General features: G+C 44.0%; 2 long non-coding RNA genes across 3 annotated transcripts; one reads left to right on the top strand and one right to left on the bottom strand.

The window, feature by feature from the left end:
• Positions 1 to 278: 278 nt before the first annotated feature.
• Positions 279 to 7,794, bottom strand: LOC311578722. The gene is made up of 4 exons (XR_014772944.1): positions 7,505 to 7,794; positions 4,623 to 4,699; positions 3,749 to 3,880; positions 279 to 489 (listed from the first exon to the last, which is right to left on the bottom strand). It is a non-coding gene; the product is annotated as an uncharacterized lncRNA (long non-coding RNA).
• Positions 7,795 to 7,920: 126 nt separating this feature from the next.
• LOC311578419 lies at positions 7,921 to 14,951 on the top strand. Of its 2 annotated transcripts, none has more exons than XR_014772865.1 (4): positions 7,921 to 8,001; positions 11,902 to 12,243; positions 13,827 to 13,967; positions 14,603 to 14,951. It is a non-coding gene; the product is annotated as an uncharacterized lncRNA (long non-coding RNA). The 2 variants fall into 2 exon arrangements; XR_014772866.1 differs by having other exon boundaries at positions 13,827 to 13,978.
• Positions 14,952 to 20,050: the final 5,099 nt, after the last annotated feature.

Genomic DNA, 20,050 nt, shown 5'->3' with positions numbered 1-20,050 from the left:
TTATAGTATATATTTTTGTTGACTTTCCAGGGTCCTTCCTCAAAGGAGCCTGGTTTCTCCTTTAATCAATTAGATGGCATCTGTAACTAAGTTTGGAAACTTCACGAGGACCTCAGGTTTCCACTGGGGTGGCTGACATCAGCTTTCTGCATGCCAGCTCTCATTTATTATTATAAATAGTAAGCAATACTTCTGGTGTGCTATTTATTATTATACATAGTAAGCAATCCATCTGTCTTGCCCATAAAATCACCATGATCTCCTAGCCGGGGCCAAGAATTACTGTGGGTCGAAGTGCTTTGATCACAAGCCTTGCCACCAGAATAAACACGTGAGTTCACTTTTGCCGTAGGAGCTGAATGCAGTTCCCTCATGGCTACTTCAGGAATTCCATCATTTTTGTTGGTGTCAGCAAACTTAGACCCGTGGCAGTGTCTCCAGCTGTTCACCTTGTCTTGTATCAACCGCTGGAACTTCTCTATGGGATCCCTTTAAGTGAAAAGGATGCATAAAAAGAGGATTTAAAACAGGTTTTATGTAGTGCAACAGTCACAATGCTTCTATATTTTCTTAGTCTTCTGACACTTTATAATTTTATTGTTGTATTGACCGATTTCTGCAGGGCATTTTCATATCCCAATCTCAAAAGCCAGCCCAGCTTTAATATGGAGAAATACCTCCTTATCAGTTCTGCTCCTCACTCCATTGGCCATGTGGGACATGGGGACATAGGGGAGGGGAATAGGGGGAAGGCAGGAGGGAGGAGGAATGGGAGGATACAAGGGATGGGCTAACAATGGAGATGTAATATGAATAAATTAATAAAATATTTTTTTAAAAAGAAACCTATATGCTGCCTTCCTTGACAGAAGGTCATTGTGTATGTGATTAACTTAAGGGTTGATGAAAGGGGGAATACCATTGACTAACTGGGCTGGTACACTGTAAACACAAGGATCCTTACAGACAATGTCAATAAGGTCAGGCTCTGAAAGAGACGTGGCAGTAGGAAAAAAGGCTAGAGTGATGTGGAGACACAACAAAGGAAGAGGGCGGCCTATAGAAGCTGGGACTTGATGAGAACTCAGGTTTCTATTGACGTGCCTGACATCAAACTTCTTGCCAGCTCTCAATTATTTATTATTATAAATATTGAGAAACATTTTGGTATGCTCTTTATTATGGTACATAGTAAGCAATGTAGGAATTGGATTCACTCTATAAGTGTGCATGAAGCCTGCCATTACGAAGTATCACAATGCATAAAAGTTGTTTTCTAACAACTTAGTAAGCTTGGATTCTAAGTTCAACAGCGTCTAAATTCAGGGAAGAAGAGGCCCTCCACGTTCCATGAATCCTCCCTTGACTCTTTCCAGCAGTAGGCAAGCCATTCTCGGAATTCCTCTGCTTGCAGACATGCCACTCCAATCCCTGTATCCTCTGTCTCTCCCAATCTCCTCTCTGTTGGGGAAATTTTCGTTTATATGTAAACAAGCTTTTGTTTTAATCCTAGGTGTGGGATATGGGGGATGCTCCAGTTTGTCCCCATCTGATAACTGCCTCCTGAGAGGGCACGTGATGTTTGTCAGCTGTGAACTACCTTGTGCAGGGGCATGGTCTTTGTCAGTGGGGATAAAAGCTAGACCCAGAGAGAGACTGGGGATGCTCCGAGAAAGAACAAGGCTGCTGATGCTTTCCCTGATGCTCCTGGTTGCTGTTGATACAGTGTGAGGAGAAGAAGATACAGTGTAATATCCTGAAATGAGGGTTGGACTTGCCCCAAGGAACCTGATGACCCTGAACAGGAGGAAACAGCTAAAGAAAACTGTGCCCCTTTTCCCCACTAACCTTCTTTCTCCCCTACCTGGTGTTAGGGTGTTGGAGGGGATTGGGTGGAGAAAGGAGAAAGAGATTTAAGGAACCCAAAATAAAAATAGTTGTTTAAACTACAGCAACACCTTCCTTCTTTAAGTACATCAGACATTGGATTTAAGGCTTACCCAACCTAAATGGACATTGCCTTAATTATATCCTCAATATCCTATTTCCAAAATAAGTGGCATTTAGAGATTTGGGATAGGCATGGATTGGGGGGGGGAGATGATCACTATTCAACTTAGCACAATTTCTATGGCTTCAAGAAGGCATGTGGTCTTATATTTTTAGGACCTGAGGTGGAAGATGATAAATTTATATTTCTTTGTGTCCTTGCTGCTTACATAGTCTGCCACAAGAGTTTTCACAAACTAATACTCAGCTTAGCTGCAAATGTTCTAACCAGAAGACTGAACAATACACCAGTACCCCCACATCTGTGATTTGGAGACAACTTTCCAGTCCCAAGACTTCTTCTCCAATGCTTTACAACTAGGTGGTGCACAATCTAGTGTGAGAGAGGAGAGAGGACAGAGAGGTTCAGATTTAATGAATACTAGGTAGTAACTGAGCTGTCATGTGTAAAGTGTGTGTGTGTGTGTGTGTGTGTGTGTATGCGTGCACACACATGTGTGATAGATAAATAGATAGATAGATAGCTAGGTAGGTAGCACATACAACATACGACGTGCATTTAAGGCATTCTGTTTTTTTTAAATAAATGGAAAAGTAAACATCCATTTCCCATACTGTGTGCCTGTCCTAATTTCCTTCCTGTTACTGTCATAAAACACTGACAGAAGGCAACATGAAGATGTTTATCTGGCTTGCAGATGCCTAGTGCACCAGTGAAGGAAGGCAAGGCAGGAACCTAGAGGCAGAAAATGAAACAGACCAAGAAGGAATACTGCTCATTGGCTTGCTTGTTCTAACTTGCTCAGCTACCTTTCCTGTACAGCCTAGGCCCACATGCCCAGGGATGTACTGTCCACAGTGGGCTGGCCCCTCTCACATCAATCAGAAATCAAGAAAATATCCCTTAGCCATGCCCACAAGCCAGTCTAACAGAGACAATTATTCACCTGAAGGTCCATCTTCCTAGGTGCTGGTATGTTTGTATCAAGTTGACAACTGAATCTATGACAGTACCTTAAAAGGAAAATTAACTGGATTCAGATATACAGTGAGAGAAGGGCCAATAAATCAACCCTCAGCTTTAGAGGAAATAGAACATCTGCACAGAAGCAGCGTGTGCAGTGGCCAGATGGAAAGAAGTGATGCTGTGAGTAACCAAGCACAGTGCAGGAGAAAGAAATGTCATCAAGAAGTGAACACAGCATACTGAAGATAACGATCTTGATGTTTAAGAAAACATCACTATTGGAAGGGAAAGAGATAGCCTATAGCACTTTATACCAGAGAATATGTACAAAGAACATTTAAAAATTAAAAATGGAAATAATAATTGATTTAAAAATACAGAAAGAAATAAAAAAAAGAAAGGCAATCCTGATGGGACAGAGAAGGTTATTGTGTGGCATTTTGAAGGAAATTCAATGATTTTTATATTAGACTTACAGAGACCTGTTCGGGATAAAAGGCACTAGTGACAGGTAGCTGCTACTAACCTGAGGTATGTAGACTAGGAAGAATAGCCATCTTTGGTGGGATCATAAAAGAAAGGCACAGAGGAGAGCAGCCACATTTACATTAGACACAGGCAGAGGCAGAGAGAAAACCAACCTATGGAAAGCCCTTCTTCTGCTTTCTCATCTACTGCTGGTATCTGAGATTAGATAAACTCAGATAGAAAAGATAACAAAAGCCCCACAAGGGGAATAGTTCTTGTCAACTTGGCATAAACTAGACTCACCTGGAAGGATGGAACATCATGAGGAAAAACCTTCATCATACTGGCCGGTGTGCAAGTCTGTGGGCCCTTTTCTTGATTGTTGATAAGGGAAGCCCCACTCCATCAGATAGTACCGCCCCTGGCCAGGTGGTCCTGTGAGGAATAAAAAAAAAAAAAGGAAGCTGAATGTGAGCTTAGAAACAAACCTCTAAGAAGTTTCCACCATGGCTCCTGCCTCTGCGTCTCAGAGCCCCTGCCTTGACTTCCCTCAGTGACGGACTCGGACTGGTACAGGTCAGCTAAATAAACCCCATCCTCTCCAAGTTGCTTTTGGTCATGGTGTTTATTTCAGGAAGAGAAACCAAACCAGGACAAGTCCTTAGGGCCCACCTGTCAGGGCACAGAGAAAATGAAACAAAAATGAGAGGCAGGTGAGAAGTGGAGGGTGGTTATGTCATCCGGATTCTAGCCTTGTCTAGGGCGTCCCTGTGGCCATTGTTCAGGTTCATCCTAGCTTGTGCCCTCTCTGCTTAGAGGCACCATGAACACAGTGCTTTGTCCTCATAATGTCATGGCTTGGCCTCGTTTTAAGCCTCTTATTGGGGTCTTTCCTTTGGGGGAACTGGAGTCATGCACTATTAAGGTCCAAGCCAACAAAAGCATCCAGACTTTAGTTTCCCTAATGGATAGCTTTGAGAGCCTAAAAATGCTAATTAAAAATTCAAATGTGTTCCTTGCTCTACGGTATGGATTTTGAGACATGAACTAAGAAGCTTGCAAAAATATGCCCTTGCTTTTCTTCACTTTGATGAATCAATCTTATAAAGTCTTCCTAGGGACATCCCTTGTGCTCAGGCCCTGCATTCTTGAGAAGATATGCGCAGCATACATTTACCTTATTTTTCTCTCTCTGCATCTCTTCCCTCTCTTGGGCCAACATGCATCCAATTAAGTTTAGCTTCAGTCTGTTTTCTAGGGAATCCAAGATAAGAAAATTAGTCCAAAAGTAATCTAGGAAAACAGGCTTTCCAGTGGAGGTTTTTGAGTTGAATTTCCCACTAGTCTAAAGCCAAGAAAAATCTCTACTGCTTTCGCTAAGTAATTATAACCCTTCTTGAGATATGAAGTGATGTCACTATTACTAAAGTCCCACCATGAATTGGATTGTGGTCCAAGTTCTATTCTAGCAAGGCATGAGAGGTCAAATGGCTGCCTCATGCTCAATGTCGAGACAGGGATAATTATGAAAAGTGTGATATGGAGTGATAACTTTTGATGGCATTTGTCGCCTTCAAAATGAGAGAAATAAAACCAGTAATAATTGCTGATATAAAACTGTTAAAAAATGCTGACTCTTTCCAAGGTAGTTTTAAAAGAAGATATTACCAGAAAAAAAGCCTCTGCTGGAAACAAGAACTAGAATTTCTTCAAGAACTTGTTTCATAGGCAGGCACGTTGGTGAACTCTGTAATCCTGACTGGTCAGGAAGTTAAGGTGTATAGCAGAATGCTCCCACTCCTTCTCAAAGAAGAGAAAAACAAGAAAGAAAAAAGGAAAGAAAAGAAAACAACACAAACAAATAAGCACAAAACAAGCAGAGTTTTATAGGAAATTATACATACAAATGAGGACATTATGAAATTTGTAGGCAAAGAGATGGAGCTAGAAAAGATCACTTTGAGTGAGGTAACACAGACCCAGAAAAACATACATGGTATGTACTCACTATAAATGGATATTAGCCATATACTACAGGATAACTATGCTAACAAATCACAGACTCAAAGAAGCTAAGTAACAAAGACGGTTCAAGCAGGGAGTGATTGAGTCTCATTGAGAAGGGGAAATAGATTAGATATTGGGGGTAGATGGAGGGTGAGGATTGGGTTAGGATAGGCTTGGGGATGAGGAAGGAAGGAAGATGTGGGAGGAAGGCAGAAGGAGTGAGAACTGAGAGAAAGAACTGAAATAGGTCATGGGGGGGGGCATCTCTGGGACAAGCTAGAGACCTGGAGCAGGGTAGGCTCCCAGAAAGCTATGGGGATACCCTAGCTGAGACTCCTAGAAACAGGGGCTATGGAACCAGAAATGGCCAGACTTCCAATAGAGAGATGGGGATGCTGGCCCACCCATAAGGCCTTGGTCATGGAATTTGTCTTCCCTACAAAATGTATAGTGATAAAGATGGAGCAGAAATTGGGGGCCAACCAATGGCCAATCAATGACTGGACCAACTTGAGATATATTCTACAAGATCAAACCAACCTCCAACACTATTAATGATATTTTTTCTATGCTTGCAGACAGGAGCTTAGAATAACTATCTTCTGGAAGGTTTTGTCCAGTAGCTGATGGAGGTGGATACACAGACCCACAGCCAAGCATAGGCAGGGAATCTTGTGAAAGTGGGGAAGGAGGGATTTGGGGAGCTAGAGAGGTCAAGGACACCACAAGAAAACCTACAGAATCAACTACCCTGGACCCATGGGGGTTCACAGAGACTGAACCACCAACCAAATAGCATGCACAGGAAAGAACTAGGGCCCCAGCACATGTGTGGCAGACATATAGCTTAGTCTTCATGTGGGGCCCCTGGCAACTGGATCAGTGGCTGTCTACAACTCTGTTGCCTGCCATTGGATCACTTTCCCCTAACTGGACTGGCCTGTCTGGCCACAGTGGGAGAGGATGCACTTGGTCCAACTGCAGCTTGATATGCTGGGGAGGGCTGATTTCCATGGAAGCCTCTCCTCCGGGGAGAGAGGGATGGAGAAATGGGAAGAGGTGGGAGAGAGGACTAGTAAGAAATAGTAACTGCAGCTGGGATACAGAGTGAATAAATAAATTGATGAAAAAATTTGGAAAAGAAAAAGAAAAGAAAAAATAGTACCAACAAATAAACAACAACAATAACAACAACAAAAAAAACAGAGTTCCATAGGAAACTATATGTAGTTTTGACAGGTTTCCTACATAAATGTTTAGATATGATAAGGAGTGAGATTGTGAGACTTGAGGCCGAGATGGGTCTTGGGAATCCTATGACTTTCATTTCTCACAAGGTTGCATAGATTATCTAGGCATCATTTCCTCTCTGGAAAACAAGGACCATTTTACATGTCTTATGTATGGCCAGAGTATATAGTCTTTACTTGAAGCAGGCAGAGCTCTGAGTATTTTGAGAGTTTTGTTTAACATCTCTCCTCTTCATCATCTCGTTGCTGAAACTTTGTTAGTTGTTACCTAGTGTAAGCCAGGCAGCACATGCCTTACTCCAAAAATATAAATAGTTGTCCTAAAGGAAGAGATTTCCCCTTTGTCATATGAGTCAGATCAGTCACTAACCTGCCCTGATGTCAATGTCACCACTTCTTGCAAACAGACTTCACAGCAGTCTTTAAATTGGAAAATGCACAGTAGACACACTGTGCCGTGAGTTTTGCTTTGAGTATTTGCCTTGAGTTTTGATAGTCAAAACGGACCTTGCCTTCATGGCTCAACTGGAACCTGAAAGGCGTGTAGCTATGGAAAGTGATCAAGGAAGCTTCCGTTTCAAGACTAGCTAGCAGGAAGGCTAGCCTAATCTCCTCTATTAAACCAATTGGACACACGCTTTCTCACTCAAGCATGTAATAGTTAACAACTAAAGGAAAGCCAGTTGTATATAGCACATACAACAGAAAAACACAAACCAACAATAATCCAGTCAGGGGAGTTTATTTCTCACGTGAGAGCAGAGAACAGACACTGAGCCAACAGCAGCAGCTTTACACTTGCCTTGGGGAGCCAACTGCTTGCTTGTCTAGCTGATCGGCCTGCCTACCCGAATGGCTTCCATCCTCCAAATGAATCATAGCTTAGAAAGTCTGCTGAGGTCCAATATGGAGTTCCCGTTCCAAGCAGACAGCAGGAGAATCTGCTGCTGCTCCCTCCTGGCTCAGCTCCCAGATGCGACTTTCCAAGAAGTTCCCTGGGACACTTCCACTTCAGTCTCTTTGGCTGTGAGTTAGTCTCCTGGCCTCCCCGTGCTTCGTGGACAGCTGGGAGATGCTGCTTCCTAGCTGGGCACATTGCCACACCGAATGAAACTGAAATCCTGTGCCTAAGATTAAGGAGAGCGAGCTGTGTGCTGCGCAACAATGGGCCGCCTTTCTCACAAAGAAGACAACTGCTACTCATTCAACAAATGCCAAGCGCTCTGGGAAGGACAAGGTGAAAGGAGCAGAAATGGAGACAACGAGGACATGGATCCTGATATCCAGGGAGGACTCACGGTATGAGGGAGGGGGCGGGGGTGGTCATGTTTACAACCCATTTCTTGGAGAATGGCTGCGATTCTTATGAAAGAGTACGCCAAGGAAATGGGTGACACAGCAGACCACGGTCTTTCGAGATGGACGTTTTATAGAGTACATGTTTTGAAAGCACTAATCTTGAAAAAGCAGGGAAGTTTTGTCCAGGCAAACCCTAAAGGTGGTGTGATTGAAGATGAAAGAAAAGAAGAGGCAGCCATGCTTAGGGTCTCAACCTGTGGGTTGTGACCCCTTGGGAAGGGGGTGTTGAACAGCCCTTTCACAGGGGTCACCTAGGATCATCGGAAAACATGGATATTTCCATTTACAATTCACAACATAGAAAAATTATGGTTATGAAGTAGCAACAAAATAATTTTATGATTAGGGTCACCACAGCATGAAGAAGTACATTAAGGGTCTCAACATTACTAGAGTATGTGTAGCACTGAGGCTTTGAACTTATAAGGCCCTACTTTCTTTCTTTTGATTAACCTAGTTGAGTCAGGTAGTTTTCCATGTTTAAAAACCAGTTGTAACTAGGCAAGAGTGGTGGCAGAGGCCTGTAAACTAGCTGCTCAGGAGGCCAGACTGGAGGATCACAAGGCCAGTCTCAGGGAAACTACCTCAAAAAAGAGTAAAATAAGAAGTGGAAATGTAGTTCAATGGTAGAGAACTTGCCTAGCACGCATGTTGTCCCAAGTTCAATCCCTAGTACTAAAAACAAACAAACATTTAACAACAGTTTTGACTGATGTGGTAATTGGTTAGAACACACCTTGTAAAGATAACAAAACAATGGAGCTGTCACCACACGCTGAACACTAAGGTGACCAACATCTTGTTTGTCAAGGTGGTCCTAGCTTTGGCAGTAGAATTCCCCACTACAGGGATCCTCTCAGTCCAGGGGAAAGCCTAGATGTTTGGGTTCTAGAAAGCAAAGCTCTATATTTTCTGTGTAAAAGTGAAGATGGAAGAGAAAAACAGGGCTATAGGACATAGAATCAATGCTCCATGTGGCTCTGGAGATAGAGGAGGGAAAAAAAACAAGTTGATTTCTCTTAAAATATGTGGATGGTAACAGGCATTGTCATCGTGAGAAAGCCAGACTTTCTAAATAGAAGCAGAGTCCCAGGCTGATATTAGAAGGGGAAGCTAGCTGAGGGATCACGCAGTCTGGTCTTGCCTAGATGCAGGGGGATTGGACCACCCCTCTCCACTGCTAGCTCACTAGCAATATGGCTTTATGTAAGTTAGTCAACCTAGGTAAGCCTGTGTGCTGAGCTATGAAGGGGTGATGTTAACCCCACCCACTTCACTGAGTTGTGAGGGCTTTTGTGGGGTGGAGCAGAGTAAAGCCTCGTCAAGTTCTAGTAGCGGTAACATACTGCATCACCACGGAAATGTGTTGTGAGAATTGTTTTGCTCAATGACGTCATCCTTAGGCAATTTCACCATTATCTCAACACTGTAGAGTTCACTTACATAAACCGTTACGTCTATATCATATGGCCATTATAGTCTTTATGGACCACAATCATATGTGTGCTCTGTTGTCACATAAAACAATCATAAATGTTGAGCCAAAAGAGGCTCCCTTGCCAGTAACTAAGGCTGATGACTCATCGTGAGGTTCTTCTAGGGAGAAATGGGGATGGATGTCTGCAAATGTGAGCTGCTCTTAAGGATTCCTGCATCGCTCTTGCTGGCCAAGGACTCTGTGTTGATCTGATTTTGGATTTAAAAAATAATGTTGCTGATGGAGCCGTTTCAGAGGTGGATGCTTGCGATGACTCTTGACAGACTTCCCTTGTAAAGCTCTTTAGGGCTTTTCTAAAACCCATTTTGCTGAGCTTTAAAATGAGAAGCATCTATCTTTCCCCAGCTATCTAGACCTGGGGTCATCTCTGCCCTCAGCTGCTTTAATGAGTCTGTTAGAGTGACAAAGTGCTACCAGCTGGAGCTAAGGAGGCCTGGGTCAGAGAGCATCTTTAGCAGCAGCCTTGGGATAAAGCCATCAGCCATGGGACATCTGCTGGATTCACCTCCGGCTGCACCCAGTTTTGGGGGTCAAGAGACCAAAACCAAATTAATTACAGCGGTGTTTCAGAGGAGGACCATTGGTAAGAGGGGAACAATTATATTTGCATTATTTAAGAGACTGTTTTGCCTCATGTGTGGTGGTACCCTCCGGAAAATGTGGCACTTGAGGCTGAAACAAGAGGACGTCAAATTTGGGGTTAACCTGGCTTAAAATAGTGATAATGTGTGAAGTGTTTTATGGACCTCATTACTAATGAGTGGCCTAGTGGAACCTTCATTACAGGTTCCAGTGAGAGCGAATACACTGAAATGTTCTGTACCCGACCAAATTTGTTTATGTTGCTGTGAATATGGAACATTGACATCACAGTCAGTCATCTCTCCTGTTGCTCAGGAGCTGTCAGGTTCCTTACACACAGAAATGTGTGTGCACTCGCATCCAAATCAAATGACCCTGGGAGGTCTCGAGACAACCCCAAGGATTACACTGAGGCATCTATCTTGACCCGTGTTCTGCAGATCTGAACTCAGGCCGTCAGGATTGCACAAGCACTTTACACAAAGCCATCTTCCCAGCCCCTGGGAGCACATTTTAATCAAGGCATTAGTCTGAGAAACGCTGGTTTACATGTGCCCTCACAGCATAACTTCTGAATGATTCTTTTCTTTTACGTCATGTTTTCTGCCAGAAGAGGGTGAGAAGCTAGGTCTGCTGGGAGATTTCTGAATGTGATATAAGGACAATGACATCATGCCTTGAAACTGAAAGTTGGTTTCTGCAATTGCAAAAAGAAACATTGAGGTTCCAAAAGGAAATTGGCCCAAAAACTCACAAAAGGGGAGCAGGGCTGAGGGCCCAGGGCTCTTCTTCCCCTGAACGGAACTCATCTCATGCCTGTGTACTTTCAGGCTTTTTTGTTTTTTGTTTTTGTTTGTTTGTTTTTGTTTCTACCAACGGTGATTTTTATTTTCTCAAAAGGCATCAAATACAATCCAAATACTGCACAGCTCATAACTAAGATACTAGCCTGTAATTCAGGTATGTGGGGACAGCAGCTTGCCTGTGTGGTTTCTCTGGGCTTGGTGGTGTCTCCTTGCTGTTCGCTGCTGCAGGCCTGAGACCATCCCCTGGTGCCCTACGGCAAGAGCTCTCTGCTCAGGGAACACTGGCATCTTTTCTCAGTCTAATAAACAGCACCTCTCATAGGTTATTTGTTGTTATTGTTATTTATTTAAATCTCTATTTCTGAATGCGGGGGTGCAGGGTGGCAACTCTCTTCCTTAAACTCATATATAAGCTGGAGAGTCAGAGAGAATGCAGCTGAGACACAGAAGCTGCTGTAGCAGCTGGAGAGCCTGGGGCTATCTCCTTCAGGAGCCTTCATGCTCAGCTCTCTCTGGGAGAAGAGCTTCCCAGAGCTTCATTGCTGCAAGGCAAATAGCCGTGAACAGGAACATTTGCCAAAGAAGGGTTACCTCTAAATTCCAAAAGGAATCCAAGTTGTGCACACTGGTGTTCTCGTGCTCACATGTCTGAGGGAAGACAGGTTCCCTACTGTTCCTTGCCATTTACCCCTTTACTGCCCAGCTGTGTGGCCCTGGGCTATTTATTTCACATTCTCATATTCCATTTTACCATCTGGGCAGTTGTGTCAGTGACCACACAGGGACACGTGAGGATTTACATGAGTTGGGTGGTACCCACTTAAGTTCTAGGCTCTGGGAGTCACTCGGTAAAAAATGCATCTTTCCTGGGCATTAACTGTGCAGTCCATCAACCATTTTAGAGTGTGTCATGGTGACAGTGGGCTGTGACTTTCCTCTCTGCTTTCCTTGTAGGATGAGATGAGCCATGCTGTGCTTTAGCACAAAGCCAGAGGAGGGAGGGCAAGGATGACATCAGCCAGAGGGACTGGAGAGAAACGTATTTGTGCAGAGGCTTCAGTAAACATGGGAGGATGAGATCATCACACCAGCTATTTCTGGAGCAGAACCAGCACCCCCCAACCAGGCACAGGGGTATCTGGAAAGCTGCAATTCGGCCTGACTCGTCATAATAATCATCATTAAATTGTATTGACCCCTAGCACATGCCAAGAACTGTGGATTAAATATATATTGTCCCATTTCTACCTTATAACACAGGCGCCATTGCTGATGTGCCCTCTCCAGGGTCGCTCGGTAAGCAATGCTGTGGAATTCCCCTGAGAGCCTGTGACGATACTAGTTGGAGTATGAGTTCATGTCTGTAACATAGACTAAGACACAGAAGTTTAGAGATATAAAAGTGAATCTATTCTTACCCATTGTCTTCATATATGTGACTGTGAACAGACTCCTTCCCATGGCATCCATCATAAGCCATCCTTAGGATACTTATCTCTCTGCATGTTCTATAAGCATCAACCATCCTATCCTTATCCCTGGTGACAGGAAGAAGGAAATGAGAAGGACAGACACTGGCCTGGTCTCTCTCTCTTTTTTTTTTTTTTACTTTATTAATTTATTCTTGTCACATCTCAATGGTTATCCCATCCCTTGTATCCTCCCATTCTTCCCTCCCTCCCATTTCCCCCTTATTCCCCTTCCCTATGACCGTTCCTGAGGGGGATTACCTCCCCCTGTAAATGTTCATAGGGTATCAAGTCTCTTCTTGGTAACCTGCTGTCCTTCCTCTGAGTGCCACCAGTAGAAGCCTACAAGTAGAACATTATGATAGGCAGATTTGGGCCCAGGGGTCCCGCTCAAACTAAGGCACCAGCCAAGGACAATACAGGCGGTAAACCTTAAACCCCTACCCAGATCTAGACAATGGTCAGAACATTCTCCACAGTAGAGTGGAGAGCGGGATATTACTTTCTCACATACTCTGGTGCCTCAACTTTGGCCTGGTCTCTTTTGTTCATGCACTAAGGACAGAACTGTGATTCCTGGTCGAGTCCAGCTTTAAGAAAGGCATTGGAAATGGGTTGAACTGTGTCTTTAGTTAACATATGCTACAGCTATAGCTATAACAGGTGCTGTAGCCACCACTCCTCAGGCCATAGTGAAGAAAGGAATGTCAGCAGACACCTAATATCCTATGTCCCAGTCAGCCATGCCGCTCTCCTTGCTGTTGAGAAGCACTGAACAGACTATGGCCTTAACGTCCAACACTTATGCATTTTCAGAGTAAACAAACTCTTGCAGCTCTGAAGGCAAGGAGCTTGCATGAATTAAGCAGCTATTGTGTACCAACTGGACTGGTCACTTCCCACATATCATGCCACACAAAAAGCCTCAGTGCAACTGCTGGGGGATGCCAACACTAAGACTGAGTGAGATGAAATGCCTTAAGTATGCTCATAGCTTGAGTTAAATGCCTAAGATTCAAAATCCCAGCAGGTCACCCAGAGTAAATGACTCAATTACTCTGGCTGATGGCTTTCTAAGTTTCCAAGTAGTGCTACCCCCACAGGATTACTGTGGACTGGTGTGTTTTTCTGCACATAATGCACATGGGATAGGACCTGATGCCTTATGAGCACTTTACAAATGGCTAAATGCTATTATGGCTGATGGTGTTAATGTTGGTAACTATCCTCTCTCCACTCTACCATGAACGATACCCTGATCCAGCTGTGCTAAGTGACATTTTGAGAATGCAAAAGATGAAAAAGTCCTAGAAAGGATAGTGATCTTTTGGTTCAAAAGCTTAGAAATAAAAAGACTCATACAAGGTAAAATAAAATAAAATAACACAGGGGTTTTGTTGTCCTTTGAAGGAAGGATAAAGTTTTAACAGGCACGAGTGGCTACAAGGGTGGCTGAAGTCATTCTAGGAGAAGGAGACTACCTGGAAAACAGGTCTAGAGAACAGAAGCAGCAAGCGTGTCACAGGACGGAGGAACAGCATGGATGAGCACGTAAGTGGGAGGTGAGCCTGGGAAAGTGGGGTAGTCCAAAGCACAGAGCTAATTTAAAGAGGCTGGCCTTTTACCTGAAATCAATAGGGAGCCCCTGAAGGTTTTGATCAGTACTATGCCAGGGAAAAATTGCCATGGCAACCGTTCTGGGGAAGCCTGCAGAGCGGAGTGCCTAGCTTACTCTCCAGTGCCATGGCTAAGGGAACAGGTAACGGGGATATGAATTAAAGTGATGGCTAGGGAAAAGCCTACTGGGGAACAAATAAGGCCACGTGCAGAGGAAGAAGGAAAGAGTCTCCGTGATTTGCATGTGATTGGAATGGCTGGAGGAGTCGTAAGCAGAGGCCTCAGCCCACGGCTTTTGGTGCCATAGCACTTAAGTTAATAGCAGTGGATGCTCTGCCTGTTGTGACAAATTACTTATTTTTTTATAGCTAAGTTTTGCTAGTCCTTGAACTATTTATTTACTCACATATACCTTCACCTAGCCATGTGTTCACATGTGTATATTAGATAAATTCAAGGCCAGATTTACCTGACCCTTACAAAAACAAACATAGCATAGGCTGCTGTAACAAAGGGCAACCCAGGTGCATTCTTTGAACATGTTGTATGGTAGTTTCTCTTCTTCATAGATTTAGAAGGACTTCATAAATGGCTTGAAGGCTGGAGGATGAAGCAACATCACAGTTCTAACCCCTTCTTCTGTCCTCAACCGGAAATTTCCACCTGATGATCCGGAACAGCATACCATTGTGGTTATAGCCAAGCCACATGAAGAAAGAAGAAGAGGAAGGGCTCCCCTTGCCTTTAAAATAATGAGTCAGAAGGTACCCACATCACTTCTACTCAAATTTCATTCTCTCAGTTGTCTTCCATCCTGGTGAATGCTCATAGCACAATCCTGCAAGGAAGGGTGACATTTGTAATATTTAATATACTGCTACTTAACAATAAATACCACTGGTTAATAGCAAATTTCAACAAAAAAAGATAACAATTAAAAACAAACACAAAAGCCAATCACCTTCTGCTACTCTCCTGTCTTTGCCTCTATTGTGTCTACTGGTGTAGTACAAGGTACATGAAAGGGGCTTGTAATTTTTAATAAGATGACTGACTGACAATATTATGATAAGTATTAAAGATACAAAGTTGAAACTTCATAAATTCTGGATACAGGTAGCTTTTAGTTTGTGTTTGAAGGGGATGAGGCAGGGATTGAAACTTAGAGAAAAAAAAATGCCACCCAGTTTCTGTGAGGAAGAAAAGAAGCCTGTGTCAGGCTCGGTGTAAGGATTTCCAAAGGAGTGAATCAGAGAATCAAAACTAGGGTGGGGAGGTCAAAAGAGACTTCTTGAAAAGACAGTGCTCAGCTGAATATGGAAAGATGAGTCGCTGTGTTCCTGGGAGACCAAGCAGGGGAGCTTTGCAAGGGCAACCTTTCAAAGACTTCCGAGGGCAGAGCATAAGGAAAGGTGGAAGGTATAGAAATAAATTGGTATTTGGGGTGGGACAGCGTAGAGAGGGGTGGGGAGCAGATGGGCGGAGGAGACTACTAGGCAAAAGCCAGGGTGAGCAGTCCTGTGTGGTGTGGTGGCTCACCTCTCTAATCAACATCTATGGATTTTTTAGTCTCCCAAGAAAACCTTCTGTGCTTATCCGTAAGGGTGTTTTCAGAGAGGAGGAAAGACACACAGTGAATATGGGTCGTACAACCCAATGGTTTGGAGGCCCAAAGTGAATAAAGGAGAAAGATAGGTGTGTGCCAGGATTCTCTTGTTTTCTGCTTCTGCATCTGCCCAGGTGTGAGTAATCCCACTGCCCAGGTGTGAGTAATCCCACTGCCCAGGTGTGAGTAATCCCACTGCCCAGGTGTGAGTAATCCCACTACCCAGGTGGAGAGCCACTCCCAGCACTATATCTTCTCCATGAAGAATTGTATTCTCTTCTGTTGTGGGCCACATAAACCCCTTGTTTCTTAGAATGCTTATTGTCAGGTATTCTGTCATGGCCACAAGAATACTTAGGTAGGTTGAAGCCAGACTTTGGACTTTATCCTTTGTCTCATAGGTACCATTTGCCCATTGAACCATCTGAAGCACAGATCGATGAGGTATTATAGGATGCACATGATGTGATGCATTTTCACTTCTAGGAACTTGATTTGGATGTCCTAAGTGGGGACAATGCTAGATGCAGGAGACAGAACTGCAGAAGCCTAGATTTTACTCAAAGACACTAATGCCTAATGCAAGCATAACTTTCCATTATCTAAGTCATCTCATAAATACAGCGTTTTATTTGAAATCAATTTAAGTTGAAGTCGGCTTTTTTTTTTTCAGATTAAGGCTAATTGACTTTCCCCTCATCATCAGATTTTCTTCTTGTGACTAATATTTTTTTTTTGCTTCCTCTATTTGCTTCCATCTCTTTTGCTGTATCCATAAACTGAAATTCAGAGAAGCATGGCGTGCCCTTGGGTCCTCTGCCCTGTTCATGTGAGCTGAACTATAAGTGGACGGAACCAGGAACACCTGTACTTTTTGCAACTGAAACGCTGCGCTGTAAGGAAGCCAGAGGCATCTGTGGTGGTTTGAACAAGAATGGTCCCAAAGACTTACATATTTGAATGCTTAGTTACCAGGGAGTGGCACTATTTGAAAAGATTAGATGGACTGGGAAGTGTGGCCTTGTTGGGGGAAGTATATTGATGGAGTAATTCTCTCTCTCTCTCTCTCTCTCTCTCTCTCTCTCTCTCTCTCTCTCTTTCTCTCTCTTTCCCTAACTGTTGTCATGCTCCCCACCATGATTATCCTGCACTAACCATCTGAAGCTGTAAGCATGCCCTCCATTAAATGCTTTTCTGCTACATGAGTTGCCTTGATCATGGTGTTTCATCATAGCTAGGGATCACTGACTGAGACCAAACCATAGAGACTAAAGAGGTAAGGAGTCTGGACAATTGCCAACTGCCCCCTTATGGTGAACTAAGACAAGCAATAAGCCATCATAAGGTGCTTATGGAGTCATATACCTAAATTATTGCAATAAAGCCACTGGCTAAGGCTCAAGTCACTCTCAGTTAAACTTTTCCTCATCAACAAGATGGAACATCTCAGCCTACACATCTCTACCTTTAATTCCTCATGGAGCTATTCTTCTCCCCAAATATAACATGTGATTTGAAAGGATGATTCTGACATTTATTTCAATTATAAATTTCCATGATGTAATGTTTCTAGTTCTATTTTACTACTAAAAGGCACACATCACAAAGTAAATATGTGCCCAGTTATTTAATTAACGAAAAATGTCTGCAAGCAGCTCTCTGAAGGCTAGCCGGCCCTACATTCCAGCCTAGGGTCAAGATCATCTTCACAGTACTGGACATTTGCAGCAGCCGCCTGTGAGTGAAGCACAAATAATCCAAAAGGGAGACCTCTGAATCACAATAAGCCTGCTGATGGTTGCTTCTGGTGGATTCTACATGACGCAAGATCTGGAGTTCCTGGTCACCCAATATCACCATACATATATGTGTATGCAGTGCGATTTTAGGGGAGCAGGAAGTCCAGGTCTTACCTTGGTTTTATTAATTGTACAATATATATTTGGTATCTTAGAGGAGAATAAGACACTGCATGTCACACACACACACACACACACACACACACACACACACACACACACACACACCCCACTGTATATCATACCCATACATAGTATACTAAGCACCACACACACACGCTAAGGGCATATGCATAGCAGACTATGCATCCCACATACATGAATAGTACATTATACAGCTCTCTCACATGTGCACTCATGCACATGATGCATGCAAATGCACACACAGGCATGTGTGCTCTCACGCGCTTGCATACACACACACACACACACACACACACACACACACACACACACACACACACACACACCTTCAGCCTTACTCCCATCAGTAAACTATATAACTTTGCCCTTTGTAATTCAAAGCTCAGGTTTACTGGTACCCTTTGATTCCCCTCCTCTGTCCACCCTATGCTCAGCAGGTCAGCATGTCCTGCCAGCTCTAAGTCTGCCCACAGCTGTTCCAATTTCCTTATCTCCAATCTTCACATCTGAAGCTGAGCCACCGACACCTTCCCTGCCTCTTGAAGCGACTCCCACTCACCTCCTTCCAACGATTCCTGAACTCTTTAGCTGGCTCCATGGCAACTGGCATGACATAAAGATGTAAACCAATTCGTGTTCACTTCCTCAGAAAAGTGTGTAGTCCTTCTCTCAGGTGTTTAAGGGGTGAAGACTGAACTTTTCACGCTGCTTATTAGCACCCTTAGTGACTGAGCACAGACCCCACTCCACATCTCTCAGATGAGTTCCGTGATGAAATGGCATGTTTACCTGCACCTAGTGTGTCAGTAAGGTAAACAAAGATCTCTGCCCTTCTGGAATTTGCCTGCCTCCCTGAGGAGGGTGGGGGACAACAAGCACAGTACTGTGCTTAGAGGATGCCACAGCGGGTATGTGGAATAAGGAAGGAAATCTAGGAGAGACTCAGGAGGATGGGGGCTATGGGATGCCTTACAAATGGAAGGCTGTACCCTCTCAGCAGCTTTTGTGAAAGGTGAGAGAGTGAGGCATGAGTCGTCTGGACACAGCCCAGCAGCCAGGACCACTGTCCTCCTGGTATGGGGATCCCAGATAGCGACTACGTAAACAAGGAGGCCCAGAGGCAAACAGGATGACAACAGAAAGTGGTGAGCACTTTCTTCAGTCCAGCAGAGTGGTATGAAGACGCCAGGTGTGCGGCCACCTCAGATCACTCCGTTCATCTAACTGGGGTACCAGCCTTATGAGATGGGTCTCATCAGTCTTGTTATGCAAACAAATGAAGGGCAGAGGCTATCACACCATGTATTCAATCAAGTTCGTTCAGGGAATTCTTGCACCTAGATGCTTCCGCAGTCATCTGTGTGTCCTGTCCTTGCACTCGTCAGATTGTTATGGCCAGGCCTGGTCACCTGACTTTCTCATTCACCCATGATCTCCAAGGGGAAAGGTGCTGCATATGACCCACCCTACAGCCCACAGCACCCAGCCCAGTGACTGACCTACACACCCATCAGTGATGTGTGCTAAAGTAAGAACGCATGGCAGCTGTACTCACTGCCTCTAGGTCTGCAGAACTCCAAACCCAAAGCCCTTTACCTGATAATAAGGTGACCCTAAAGTAAAGAGGTGCTGATTGTTTGATGTATTCCCCCGCCCGCGCCCCCCCCACCCCCCCCCACCCCCGCCGAGCCCATGTCTCATTTCCATGAATGTGAGTCCTTCCCCAAAATGCTTAGCATTTAAGTGATACAACGCAATTTCTGCCTGGTAGGTCATTTGTTTGAGCCGTGGCCATCATACGAAGCCTCACTCCCCTCATGTGACTATACTAGGGAAGGATGTGCGGGGTTTCTGATGAACAGCCCCAGGCTAGACCAGCTTCTAACCATGCTCAGCAGAAGGTGTGCCAGAAGTGGATTTCCTCCCATTATGGTCCCTGGCAGACACCCCTGTCTTTCTAGGTGAAGCCGAGACATTGCAGAACAGAACCGCACGGCCTCATCCTGTGCTGTCTTGATAAATTTCCTGACCCACAGATTTTAGTAGAATTTAGATGTGCTGTTATTATTGTAGCAGTCAGGCTAGGGGTGTGAATTACACAGCAGTGGATAATATCAGGATCAATCTCAAGTGCATACAACACAGCAGAGCTCTTCTTCGTCATGTTTACTGTTGCTCTACCTTAGTTGAACGTGGACTTTCTGAGCTCATGCCTGCTTTGATCATAACTATATTCCTGAACTCTAAAAAAAATACTTGTCCTGTAGTGACTGTGCAACCACTATTTATTTAGAAACAAATGATAAAGGGTTTTTGACATGGACACGAAAGCAAGAGAGCAAGGGGAAAAATTCCGATTAATATTCCAATCCAAACAGAAGGAGGCAAAAGCTAATAGATTTCCATTGACTATGAGTTAAAGTGACCCTGGATGCTCTGGAAAAGTCAAGGGGTTTCTAGAGCAATTT

Source organism: Acomys minous (genome assembly GCF_964271855.1).
Source record: "Acomys minous genome assembly, chromosome: 12".
NCBI classification, from domain to species: Eukaryota; Metazoa; Chordata; class Mammalia; order Rodentia; family Muridae; genus Acomys; species Acomys minous.
This window is presented reverse-complemented; position numbering and strand designations above follow the sequence as displayed.